This window comes from Hemitrygon akajei, chromosome 13, assembly GCF_048418815.1.
Source record: "Hemitrygon akajei chromosome 13, sHemAka1.3, whole genome shotgun sequence".
In the NCBI taxonomy this organism is placed as follows: Eukaryota; Metazoa; Chordata; class Chondrichthyes; order Myliobatiformes; family Dasyatidae; genus Hemitrygon; species Hemitrygon akajei.
In genome coordinates, this window is record NC_133136.1 from 45790423 (window position 1) to 45803987 (window position 13565).

A 13565-nucleotide genomic window follows, 5' to 3' on the forward strand; every position below is an offset into this window, starting at 1 on the left:
ATCAAGTCCCCCCTCAACCCTCCAAAGAATAAAGACCTAACTTGTTCAACCTTTCCCTGTAACTTAGGTGCTGAAACCCAGGTAACATTCTAGTAAATCTTCTCTGTACTCTCTCTATTTTGTTGACATCTTTCCTATAATTCAGTGACCAGAACAAGTGCATGGTCATGCACTTTGGTAGTAGGAATAAATGTGTGGACTATTTTCTAAATGGAGAGAAAGCCCAAAAATCTGAGACGCAAAGGGACTTGGGAGTCCTTGTGCAGAAAACCAGGAAGGTTAACTTGCAGGTTGAGTCAGAAGGTAAATGCAATTTTAGCATCAATTCAAGAGTGATGTGATGCTGAGGTTTTATAAGGCCTGGTGAGGCCTCACCTTGAGCATTGTGAACAGTTTTGGGCTCCTCATCAAAGAAAAGATGTGCTGGCATTGGAGAGGGTTCAGAGGAGGGTCACAAGGATGACCCTGGGTGTGAAAGGGTTATCGTACGAGGAACGTTTGATGGCTCTGTACTTGTGGGAGGATCTCACTGAAATCTTTCGTATGTTGAAAGGTCAAGGCAGAAGATGTGGAAAGGATGTTTCCCATGGTGGGGGAGTCTAGGACAAGAGGGCACAGCCTCAGGATAGAGGGACATCCATTTAAAACAGATGCGGAGAAATCTCTTCAGCCAGAGGGAGGTGAATTTGTGGAATTTATGACCGCAGACGTCTGTGAAGGTCAGGTCATTGAGATTATTTAAGGTAGAGCTTGATAGGTTCTTGACTGGATCCGGCATCGAGGTTATGGGGAGTAGGGCTGGGAGGTGGGGCTGGGAGGGGAGAAAAGGATCAGCCATGATTGAATGCTGGAGCAGACTCAATGGGCCAAATGGCTTAATTCTGCTCCAACGTCTTGTGTCTAAGGGGACTAGTGAGGAAGGCCACCAAGATACCTGTGACAATTCTGGAGGAGTTACAAGCTTCAATCTGAGATGGAAGAGACTGTGTATAGAAAAACTGTTGCCCAGGTGCTTCACCAGTCACAGCTTTATGGGAGAGTGGTAATGAGAAAGCCACTGTTTGGGGGCGGGGGGTGAATTTTATGAAATCTTGGCTAGAATTTGCCAGAGGCATGTGGGAGACTCTGAAGTCAGCTGGAAGAAGGTTGTATGGTCTGACTAAACATTATATTTAGGATCAGACTAAACATTATATTTGGCATAAGCCAAACACTCACATCATAAGCATACCATCCCTACTGTAAGGCACAGTGGTTGCATTAGGCTGTGGGGATGCTTCACTGCAGCAGGCCCTGGAAGGTTTGTGATGGTAGAGAGTAAAATACAGGGAAATCTTGGAGGAAAACCAGAAGCAGTTTGCACGAGAACTATGACTTAGGGAATGATTTGTTTCCCAGCAAGACCATGACCTCAAGCATAAAGCCAAAGCTACACAGGAATGGCTTAAAAACAAACACTGCTAATGTCCTGGAGTGGCCAAGTCAGAGTCCAGACCTCAATCCAATTAAAATTTGTGGCTGGAATTGAAAAGGTCTGTTCACTCACAATTCCTTTGCAATCCGACAGAGCTTAAGCAGTTTTGTAAAGAAGTATGGGGGTAAAATGGTAGTGACCGGATGTGTAAAGCTGATAGAGACCTACCCACACAGATCTGAAGCAGTAACTGCTGCCAAAGGTGCCTTTACTAAATACTGACTTGAAGGAGGTGAATACTTGTGCAATCAATTATTTTGTATTTTATATTTGTAATTATTTGAGATGACTTTGTAGAGATCTGTTTTCACTTTACATGGAGGAGTCTTTTCCTAATAATCAGTATATAAAAAAAGCCAAATTAAATCCACAGATTCAATGTTGTAAAACAATAAATCATGAAAACTTTGGGGGGTGGGGGGAAGCAGAATACTGTACTTTTTATAGGCACTGTTAGCATGAGGAAATCTGCAGATGCTGGAAATCCAAAGCAATGCTGGAGGAACTCAGCAGGTCAGGCAGCATCTATGGAAATGAATAAACAGTTGATGTTTATGGTGAATACATAAATGTCATCAAGTGACATCAGAACTGGATTTAATATCACTGACGTGTCATCAAATTTGTTAATTTTGCGGCAGTGGTATAATGCAATACATAATAGAGAAAACTATGAATTATAGTAAATATGCCTATGTTAAATAGTTAAAATAACTAAGTATTGCAACATAAAAATAGAAATAAAAGTAGTGACGTGTTCATGGGTTCAATGTCCACTTGGAAATCAGATGGCAGAAGGAAGAAGCTGTTACTGAATCACTGAGTGTGTGTCTTCAGGCTTCTGTACCTCCTTCCTGATGGTAGCAGTGAAAAGAGGGTATGTCTTGAGTGATGGGTGTCCTTAATGCCACCTTTTTGAGACCTCGCTCCTTGAAGATATCCTGGATACTATGGAGGTTCATGGAAATGATGACGTTTACAACTCTCTGCAGCTTACTTTGATCCTCTGCAGTAGCCCCTCATACCGAACAGTGATGCAGCCAGTTGGAATTTGAGTATTTTAGGTGACATACCAAATCTTCTCAAACTCCGAATGAAATATAACCTCTGTCGTGCCTACTTTGTAGCTGTGTTGAGTCCTCATCAGATCCTCAGAGATATTGACACCCAGGAACCTGAAGTTGCTCACACTTTCCACTTCTGATCTCTATGAGGACTGGTGTGTGTTTCCTCTTTATCCTTTCTGAAGTCTACAATCACTCCTTTGGTCTTACTGACATTGAATGCAAGGTTGTTACTGCAACACCATTCAATGAGCTGGTATATTTCCCTCCTGTATGCCTTCTCATCACCATCTGAGATTCTGTCAACGATGCTTGTATCATCAGCAAATTTAGAGATGGAACTTGAGCTGTGCCTAGCCACACAGTCGTGTGTAGAGAGAGTAGAGCAGTGGGCTAAGCACACACCCCTAAGGAGCACCAGTGTTGATCGTCAGCGAGATGAAGATGTTATTTCCAACCTGTACAGATTCGGGTCTCCTGGTGAGGAAGTCGAGGATCCAGTTGCAGAGGGAGGTACAGAGGCCCAGGTTCTGGAGCTTTTCGATCAGAACTGTAGGAACGACATGAGCACGGACACAGGTACTTGGACCCACTGAGTTCACACCATCCATCACCCACTTTTACATTAATCTACCCATATTTATTCTCACAATTCTATCGATGTTCCTCAGATTCTACGACTCGTGGACAATTGACATACAAATCTGCATATATTTGGGATGAGGGAGAAAACCAGAGGAAATCCATGCAGAAGCATATAAGATGCGCATACTCTGTACAAAAGGGGGTGTGACTAGTGGTGTGCCACAGGGATCATTGTTATTTGTCATCTATATCAATGATCTGCATGATAATGTGGTAAATTGGATATGCAAATTTGCTGATGATACGAAGATTGGAGGTGTAGTGGACAGTGAAGAAGGTTTTCAAAGCTTGCAGAGGGATCTGGACCAGCTGGAAAAATGAGCTGAAAAATGGTAGATGGAGTTTAATACAGACAAGTGTGAGGTATTGCACTTTAGAAGGACAAACCAAGGTAGAACATACAAGGTAAATGGTAGGGCACTGAGGAGTGCAGTAGAACAGAGGGATCTAGGAACACATACAAAATTCCCTAAAAGTGGCGTCACAGGTAGATAGGGTCGTGAAGAGAGCTTTTGGTACATTGGCCTTTAGAAATCAAAGTACTGAGTATAAGAGTTGGAATGTTATGGTGAGGTTGTATAAGACATTGGTGAGACCGAATTTGCAGTATTGTGTGCAGTTTTGGTCACCAAATTACAGGAAGGATATTAATAAGGTTGAAAGAGTGCAGAGAAGGTTTACAAGGATGTTACCGGGACTTGAGAAACTGAGTTACAGAGTAAGGTTGAGTAGGTTAGGACTTTATTCCCTGGAATGTAGAAGAATGAGGGGAGATTTGATAGAGGTGTATAAAATTATGATGGGTATAGATAGAGTGAATGCAAGCAGGCTTTTTCCACTGAGGCTAGTGGAAAAAAAAACCCAGAGGACATGGGTTAAGGGTGAAGGGGGAAAAGTTTAAAGGGAACATGGGGGGGGGGGGGCTTCACACAGAGAGTGGTGGGAGTGTGGAATGAGCTGCCAGATGAAGTGGTAAATGTGGGCTCACTTTTGACATTTAAGAAAAACTTGGACAGGTGTATGGATGAGAGGGGTTTGGAGGGATATGGTCCAGGTGCAGGTCAGTGGGACTAGGCAGAAAAATGGTTCAGCACAGTCAAGAAGGGTCAAAAGACCTGTCTCTGTGCTGTAATGTTCTATGATTGAACCAGGTTTGTTGGAACCATGAGTTTGCAGCCTTGGTAATTTTATCGCACTACCACCTTTATGTCCTTCAAAACCAAGACCATGGCCCCTGCAGTTACAGAAGAAGACATCAAAAACAAGTTCAAATGCAATTATTACCATTCTACGTTTTAAATCTCAATGCTTCATGACAGGAAGATTGAATGGAATCATACTGTCTGTGGGTTGAGCTTTCAAAACCAACCACCAGTATTCAGCCACTCCCAGATAGATCTCAGACATGTTGAAGATAACTACTGGTGCAGATTCAGAGTCTTCATTATTTATTCTTCCAAGGTCAATATATTCAAAATTCTAAGTAAAATTTATTATTAGAGTACATGCATGTCACCACATACAATCCTGAGACTTTTTTTTTGCTGCTGGCATATTCAGCAAATCTATAGAACACTATCTGTAAACAGGATCAACAAACAACAAACTGTGCAAATTCAAATCTAAGTAAAAAGCAATAAATACTGAGAGCATGAAATAACAAGATGAAAAGTCCTTGCAGTGAGATAATTGCTTATAGGAACACCAGAAGTAGAATGAGTGTAGTTATCCCCTTTTTCGTTCAAGAGCCTGATGGTTGAGGGGTAGTAACTGTATGTGAACCTGGTGGTGCGAGTCCTGAGGCTCTCGTACCTTCTACCCGGTGGCAGCAGCAAGAAAAGAGCATGGCCTGGGTGGTGAGGATCTTTGATAGATGCTGCTCTGCTACAACAACATTTCATGCAGATGCGCTCAATGGTTGGGAGGCCTTTACTATGATGTACTGTGCCGAATCTACTACCTTTTGCAGGATTTTCCACTCAAAGGCATTGGTGTTCCAATACCAGGCCATAATGCAGCCATTCAATACAATTTCCACCATACATCTGTAGAGGTTTGTCAATGTTTTTCCTAACATGCCAAATCTCCACAGACTGAGAACTGCACTTGCCGTTCCAGCAGCAGCCTCAGAAAGCTTCTACATCGATGAGACCTGGTTCTACAGGTATAAACATAAGCAGGCAGTGGCTTCGCTGATTACTCTCTGTACCTTAATTTTAATCAAGTATGGAGAATGATGCACCAAACTCAAATTGTTTTGACTTACAGATTTTTTTTTAGGAAGTACCACATTCAGCCATTGCTTCTAATGCAAATGGCATACCTGTCCTGTTACCTATTTTCCACAATTTTACCCCATTGCTTGATTTGTCGTCTTGTAGCACTAGTTTCCACTTAGCCTGCTCGGAATGTAACCTATTTTTTGTCAGGGCAAACTTGGCTTTTTACCCCATCATCAGAATTATCCATAAATTTACTGAATAAATTGAGGCATCAACATGTAATTCAGGTTTTGCTTAAACTACCACATTCAATTTATGGTAGAGGTTTCCTAATTACAAAGAGGTATAAGTGCAGTCTGGTTGGCAGGAATGAACCAGTATTAAAAGGAAGGCTGCTGACAGTGTGAACTAACATTACCTTTAATCAACCACCAGACTGGAAGTTTATTTCAAGCCTTCTAAAGAATTGTTGAATTTGGTAGGTCTCCAGTGAGTGATGCTAAATTTGTAAAGGCAAATACAAAATGAGTTCAATTTGTGGGGGGAAAAAAATTATTTATTCATTTACAGGCCATAAAATTAGTTTGAAGGATCTATAAAGTCTAGGTTTATAAATGTACATATAAATAAACTTTCTATTAACAACAATAAATTAAAGAAATATTTAATTTTCAGGCCTTGATTCATCACAGCTCAGCATTGACTCTATTACGAAGTCAATTGACATTTTAAATATGAATAAAGTCACTTAGAAACATCGGGAAATAATTTTAAGTTAACTGGAAATGTCAATCTAGCTAACCTTTTAGGCAGTGCAGATACTTAAAGCTATCTGTAATTCATTTAGAAATATCACAACACGAATATCATCAGAGTTATGTTTAAGTAAATTTTTTTAAATGACATGGCCACTTTGTAGCACTTTCTCAATATTTTCTTGTGGGAATTCATTTAGGAATGTAGAATTAATTTGACCATCATAATCAACAATACTACTTTTTATTTAACATTGTACCTTTAACAAAGAAAAACAAAATTAGTTATGAAGATCCTTGGAATGGAGATTATTTTGTGATTGAACAAAAAATTTTCATAAGTCACATTAGGAAAGATGATCAAAGCTTGTTAAAAGAGGTCAGTTTTGGGAATTTTGAAGGGAGAAACTGAAATATAGAGAGTGTGAGACTCCAGAGAAAAGTGCAGTGACGAGGTCTTGAGGCTAAGGTCTGCCAGTGGTTGAGTAATTACATTTTGGGATGCCCAGGAGAAGGAAGGAGGGAAGTGCAGTGCCTTGCAAAGTTCATCCATAGTAGGATTAAGTGCATTTAATATATTTTTAAAAAACTATAAATTTTTGCTAAAGAAAGAATGGTTTGGAGCAAAAGTGAGCATTCGTAAGCAGGTTATTGACATGTGCTATTCAGACTAATAATGCTTCATTTTGAGTTTGGGAAAGTCATCCTCATTGGATAATAACAAAGTATACCAAACCTTAACCACCTTAATGATCAGGATTGAAGATAACAGCAAGAAGGATAGTAGCAAACCACTGGTGCCTGGTGCGGACAGCACCCAAAATAAAACTGAATGCATATTGGAAAGTAATGTTACGTGGAAGGAAGATTGACAACTGGGCTTTGAAGGTGTCTGGTTAAATTCATCAAATTGTTACAGAAGGATAAAGACCACTAACTTTAAGAAATGTGGTTGAGTTCACAATCAAGGAAGAAATATGAAACCTTGAAATACCATACTTGGCCTCAGTTGTTGACTGGGCACAAGTGGGTGATTTTACCCATTGTTGGGTAAACACCAGTGGAATAGCTGTACCAGAACAGCTTGGCTAGAGGCACAGCATTCTGAAATAAATGGCGTACATTGGGGTATTGTCATGGTCCATGGTTTTTGATGCTTCCAGCATGTTCACCCGTTTCTTAACACCACATGAAACAAATAATAGTAGCTTAAAACTGTTCTGAGTCATTTCCAAGCATGACTGAATAAATGGAAATTGTTTTGCTCGAGTCAAACTGATTGAGGGGAGATTTAATAGAAACATTGAAGATAATGAAGCACTTCATTAGAATAATTGAAATATTATTTACACAAATGGCGGGGTTGTAATCAGAGTATACAAATATAAAAACAAACAAAAAGAGGTAAATGAGAGGAAATTTCATCATGGGAATCTCCATCATTGCCCCAGCAATCTCATCTCTTGCTTCCCTTTCTAACCTTTGTTGCTTGAGTTAGATCCCGTCCAGTCCTGGGGATTTATCCATCTTAATATACTCCAATATATCTAGCACTTCCTCCTTCCTGTTACTAACGTGTTTCCGTATATCAAAGTGCTCCTCCCTTAACTATCCGGCCTCTATGTCCTCCTCCCTGCTGAATACCAATGAAGAGTATTCATTGAGGATCTTGCTTGTATTCCCCAGTTATTTGCTTAGCCCCTGGGGTGGCCTACATTAGTCTTTTAGCTACCCACTGGCTTCTAATATACTTATAAAAGGTTTTAGGATTCTCCTTAATTCTACTTGCCAAGTTCATTCCATAACCTGCTAATTTATATAATGTTTCTTCTTATAATTTATAATTTATGTTATGTATTGCACTGTACTGCTGCCAGAAAAAAATGAATTCACAACATACGTAAATGATGATAAACTTGATTCTGCAATTACTGTGTATGTTCTGGCCTGGTTTGCAGTAACTTCCCAAAAGAAATTTCACAATATAAGTGAGTGATAATATACCTGATTCTGATTCTATCTGCCACCCCTGCCTTCATCAGTCCTTTGGCCCACAATATTCTGCCTAACCAGCTAAAAAGCAACTCAAAAACACCCAAACATGAATCCCTCCTAGCTACACAATGTCTGTACTGTCAACCCTTTCATTTCTTCAACCACAATGCACTTCCTGACACTCTATTCCAGCTGCCACTTCTTTGCCCATTCTCCTTATCGAAGTCCTTCTGTAGCATCTCTGATTCTTCATATTGTCTGCAGACTTTGCAACAAAGTCATCAATTCAATCATCCAAATCATTAACGTATAACATAATAATCAGTTCCAACACAGACTGCTGTGGAACACCACTAACCACCAGCAGTCAACTTTTCCTTGCCTCCTGCCAGTCAGCCACGGCTTTATTCATGCTGGAATCTTAAGCAGCCTCATGTGTGGCAATTTGTCAAAGGCCTTCCAAAATCCAAGTACGTGCAACCCTCCGGTTCGGCCAGCATGCATTTGTCTAGGGGAAGACAGCCTCTGGCCCAGCCAGGCTGAGAAATCTTGTTTGTGTGGATGCTGCATGCAGTGTTGCCCAGTTACAAATCTGAACTGCAAAATATCAGACAGTGCACCATATGCAATTAAATGATTGAACTTTATAAATCTTAATCTGACTATAGGGTTAGTAAAGAAAAGAAAAAGGACCCATTTTAATGGAACAGTCTAATTTGCACATCGGAGCTCACAGATTCGCCCATTCGTTCCCCATCGACCTCCTCCGAGCATCGCGGACCATCAGACCCTCACTCCGAGCCGACTCTGGCAGTCTACCAGCTCTCTCCCCTCGTTCTTTGCTCTTCATCCCTCATTGACAAATGACCACAAAATCCCTGCTCCCAACCCCAAAAGAAAGAACAACATGCCTCTCGTTGGTTAGCGCACATTCCAAAGCTCTATAATCTCTAGTCAAAACCCAAACATTGCTGCTACAGAGAAACCATTACCTTGACTTGAAACTTTATGAAGAGGCCATTACATTAGCAGTGAACGGCGTGTTACATATGCAACATCAATTGATTTCCCTTTGTCTATCCTGCTTGTTATTTCTTCAAAGAATTTGAATAGATTTGCAGGCAAGATTTTTCCTTTGAGGAAACCATGCTGAGAACAGCCTTTTGTTTTAATCATGTGCCCCCAAGTACCCTGAAACCACATCCTTAACAATTGATTTCAACATCTTCCCAACCAGTGAGGTCAGATGAAATGGCCTATAATTTCCTTTCTTCTGCCTCTCTCTCCACTTGAAAAGTGAAGTGACATTTGCCAATTTACAGTCTTCCAGAACCATTCCAGAATCTAATGATTCTTAATATATCATTACTAATGCCTCCACAATCTCTTCAGCCACCTCTTTTGGACCCCAGGGGTGTACACCATCAGGTCCAGGTGACTTATCTACCTTCAGACCTTTCAGTTTCCCAGGAACCTTCTCCCTGGTAATGGTAACTTCACACATTTCATGACCCCTGATGCCTGGAACATCCTCCATACTGCTATTCTCATCCACAGTGAAGAATGTTGCAAGATACTTATTCAGTCCATCCCCCATTACTACCTTTCCAGCATCATTTTCCAGTGGTCTGATATCCACTCTCGCCTCTTTTACTCTTTATATATCTGAAGAAACACTTGGTAACCTCTTTAATATTATTGGCTAGCTTACTTTTGTATTCCATCTTTACCCTCTTAATGACTTTTTTAGTTGACTTCTGTTGGTAATTGAGAGCTTCCCAATCCTCTAACTTCCCACTAATTTTTGCTCTATTATATGCCCTCTCTTTGGCTTCTCTTGTTAGTCATGGTTGTGTCACCTTTCCTTTAAATACTACTTCCTCTTTGGGATGTATATATCCTGTGCCTTCTGAATTGCTTCCAGAAATTGCAGTCAATGCTGCTCTGCCATCATCCCTGCCAGTGTTCGTTTCCAATCAGTTCTGACCAATCCCTCTCTAGTGCCTGTGTAATTCCCTTTACTCCACTGTAATACTGACACATTTGACTTTAGCTTCTCCTTCTCAAATTTCAGGGTGAATTTGATCATATTATGATAACTTGTCCTTAAGGGTTCTTTTACCTTAAACTATCTAATCAATTCTGGACCATTGCACAACACCCAATCCAAATAGCCGATCCCCTAGTGGGCTCAACCACAAAGCTGCTTTAAAAAGCCATCTCCTAGGCATTCTAGAAACTCCCCCTCTTGAAATCCAGGACCAACCTGATTTTCCCAATCTACTTGCATATTGGAATCCCTCAACTTTCGTAACATTGCCCTTTTGGCGTGCATTTTCTATTTTTCATTGAAATTTGTAGACCACATCCTGAGTACTGCTTGGGGGTCTGTATATAATTCCCATCAGGATCTTTTTACCCTTGCATTTGCTTAGGTCTATCCACAATGATTCAACACCTTCTGACCTTCTGTCACATCTTTCTAATGATTTAATTTCACTTTTTATCAACAGAGTGACGCTGCCCCCTCTGCCTTCCTGCCTATCCTTTCAATACATTGTGTCTCCTTGGAAATAAAGCTCCCAGCTATAATCTTCTTTCAGCCGTGATTCAGTGATGCGTAAAACATCATACATGCCAATCTGTAACTGTACTATAAGTTCATCTACCTTATTCTGTAGACTGTGCGCATTCAAATATAACGCCTTCAGTCCTATATTCACCTTTTTCAATGATGTCCACCTTTTACATTGCAGCTTATCCCGTTGACTGCAATTTTGTCCTATCATCAGCTTCTCCTTGCTAGAGTCTCATTATTTATTGCCTCTGTCTGTAAACCAACTACCTCATCCTGAGAATTATCACTCTGGTTCCCATCCCCATGTCATATTATTTTAAACCCACCCGAACAACTCTTGCCAATCTGCCCACAAGGATATTGAGATCGCAATGATCCATAGATCTGAACCCCTGCCCCTTGCACCAGTTCCTCAGACACACATTCACCTACCAAATCATTCTATTCATACCCTCACTGGCACGGAGCACAGGCAGCAATCCTGAGATTACTACCCTGGATATTACTATCTTGTTTCTCAGCTTTCTCCCTAGCTCCCTAAGATCTCTCTTCAGGACCTCCTCCCCTTTTCTACTATGTCATTGGTGCCAATATACACCAAGACATCTGGCTGCTCACCCTCACACTTGAGAATGCCCTTGACCTGGTCTGAGATATCCCTGACCTTGGCACCAGGGAAGCAACATACCATCTGGGTGTCTCTATCGCATCCACAGAACCTTGTCTCTGTTCCTCTGATTAAATAATCTCCTATCAACACTGCAGTCCTCTTCAACCTCTCTGCCCTTCTGGGCCACACACCAGACTCAGTGCCAGAGATCTGGCACTGTGGCTCCCCCCAGTAGGTCGTCCCCCTCAATAGTATCTACGGTTGTAAAATTATTATTGAGGGGAACGTCACAGGTGTACTCTGCACAGGCTGTGTATTTCCCCTCCTTCTCCTGACAGTCTCCTTCAACCTAGGAGTGGCTACCTCTCCGTAGCTCCTGTCTGTCACCACCTCATTCTCTCATAAGAGAAATGCAGCTCCAGTTCCTTAATTGGTTCTCTCAGGAGCTGCAGCTCGGTGCACCTGGTGCAAATGTGTTTATCTGGGGGACTGGAGGTCTCCCAGACTTACCATATCCCACACAGAGTACAAAACACAACGCATGCAAAGATACTCATCCCCTCCAATTCGGTTGGAACTCATCCTTATTGAACAGGTCACCCACTCTCCCAGAGATGATCCCAACAATCTAAAACTCCAGAGACCAGCTTCCTGTTGTACATTTCTGTCTGATGGCATACAAATTTATGGGCTGTATACTGTTAGGTTGCAATGTAAGCTGCTGGACAGGGAGAAAATCCTAAAATAAAATACTGTTTAAAAAATTTAGTGTAAAATATTTGATTAATGTCTAAACAACAATATCCAACAAGCTCTGCCCTTTTATCACTCCTCCAAAGATGTTTTATCATTTTTCTCTCATTCTATCCTTTTCATTTGATCATCTGTTTTATCCCCTCTCTTTGCTCCTTTACCTTTTTCCATTTCTCTTGAGCTTTTCTCTTGTGCATCAAGGTTTTGTCTCGGTAACTCTGGAGCATTCATGAGAATTGAATATTGATGAAGACCTTTGGCCTATGTAAATTGACATTCAATTTTTTGGGAAAGAAGATGTATTCTCAGAGTAACAAACATAAAATTCTGGGGGATCTCAGCAGGTCTGGCAGCATCTACAGAAAGGAATGAACAATAAGACCCTTTATCAGGACTGGAAAGGAGGGGAGAAGAAGCCAGAATAAGGGGAAGAGGAAAGACTGAGTTGATGAGGTTGGGGGGGGGGGGTGGTGAAGTGAGAAGCAGGGAGGTGGAAGAACTAAAGGGCTGAAGAAGAAGGAATCTGACGGGACATGAGAGCGTACCATGGGAGAAAGTGAAGGAGGAAGGGTACCAGAGGGAGGTGATGTGCAGGTGAGGAGAAGTGGTAAGAGAGGAGTCAGAATGGGGGATGGAAAACGAGAGGGGGGGTGGGAGAAAAGTTACTGAGTTAGAGAAATTGATGTTCATGCTGTCAGGTCGGAAGGTACTGGGTGCCATGGTAGCATAGCAGTTAGTGCAATACGATCACAGCTCTGGGCGTTGGAGCTCAGAGATCAATTCTGGTGTTTTTTGATATTCCCAGGTGCATGTGGATTTCCTTCAGGTGCTCTAGTTTCTGCCCACAGTCCAAAGATATACTGGTTAGTAGGTCAATTTGTCATTTCAAATTCTCCGGTGATTCGGCCATCAGTGGGTCACTGGGTGGTGCAGCTAGGGGACTGGAAGGGCCTTCTCCATTCTGACCAAATTAAACTAAAATAATAAAAATACTATCTCAATGCCATTTTCCTGCCTTATCTGGATACCACTTGATTCCCCTGATATCAATAAATCTAGTGAACTGTTTTGAATGAACTCAGTGACTGAGTTTCCACAACTCTTTGGAATAGTTTTTCAGGGAAGTAGAAGATATTAATCAAAGTGGCTGAGTTCTGTAGATGCTGCCTGCTGAACACCTCCTGCATTCTCAGTCTCAGTGTCTGTTGTTGTCCTTCAGGATCACAGGGAGCTTGTTTTCCTGTTAGGTGTGATCTCAATTAAGGATGACTACTAATGACATCATTAGTCAGAACTGTCAATAACAAATTAAACTCTGATAAGGATCAAAACCCATGCTGCAATCTAATACAAATAAACCAGTTTTTAAATAAACCTGGATGGGTGCAATGTTAGCCCCTCTTAGGGACAAGGTTGTCTCTTTTGAGACAGGGTGGAAGTAGGAGTGTACTTTGCCTCAAGTGACCATA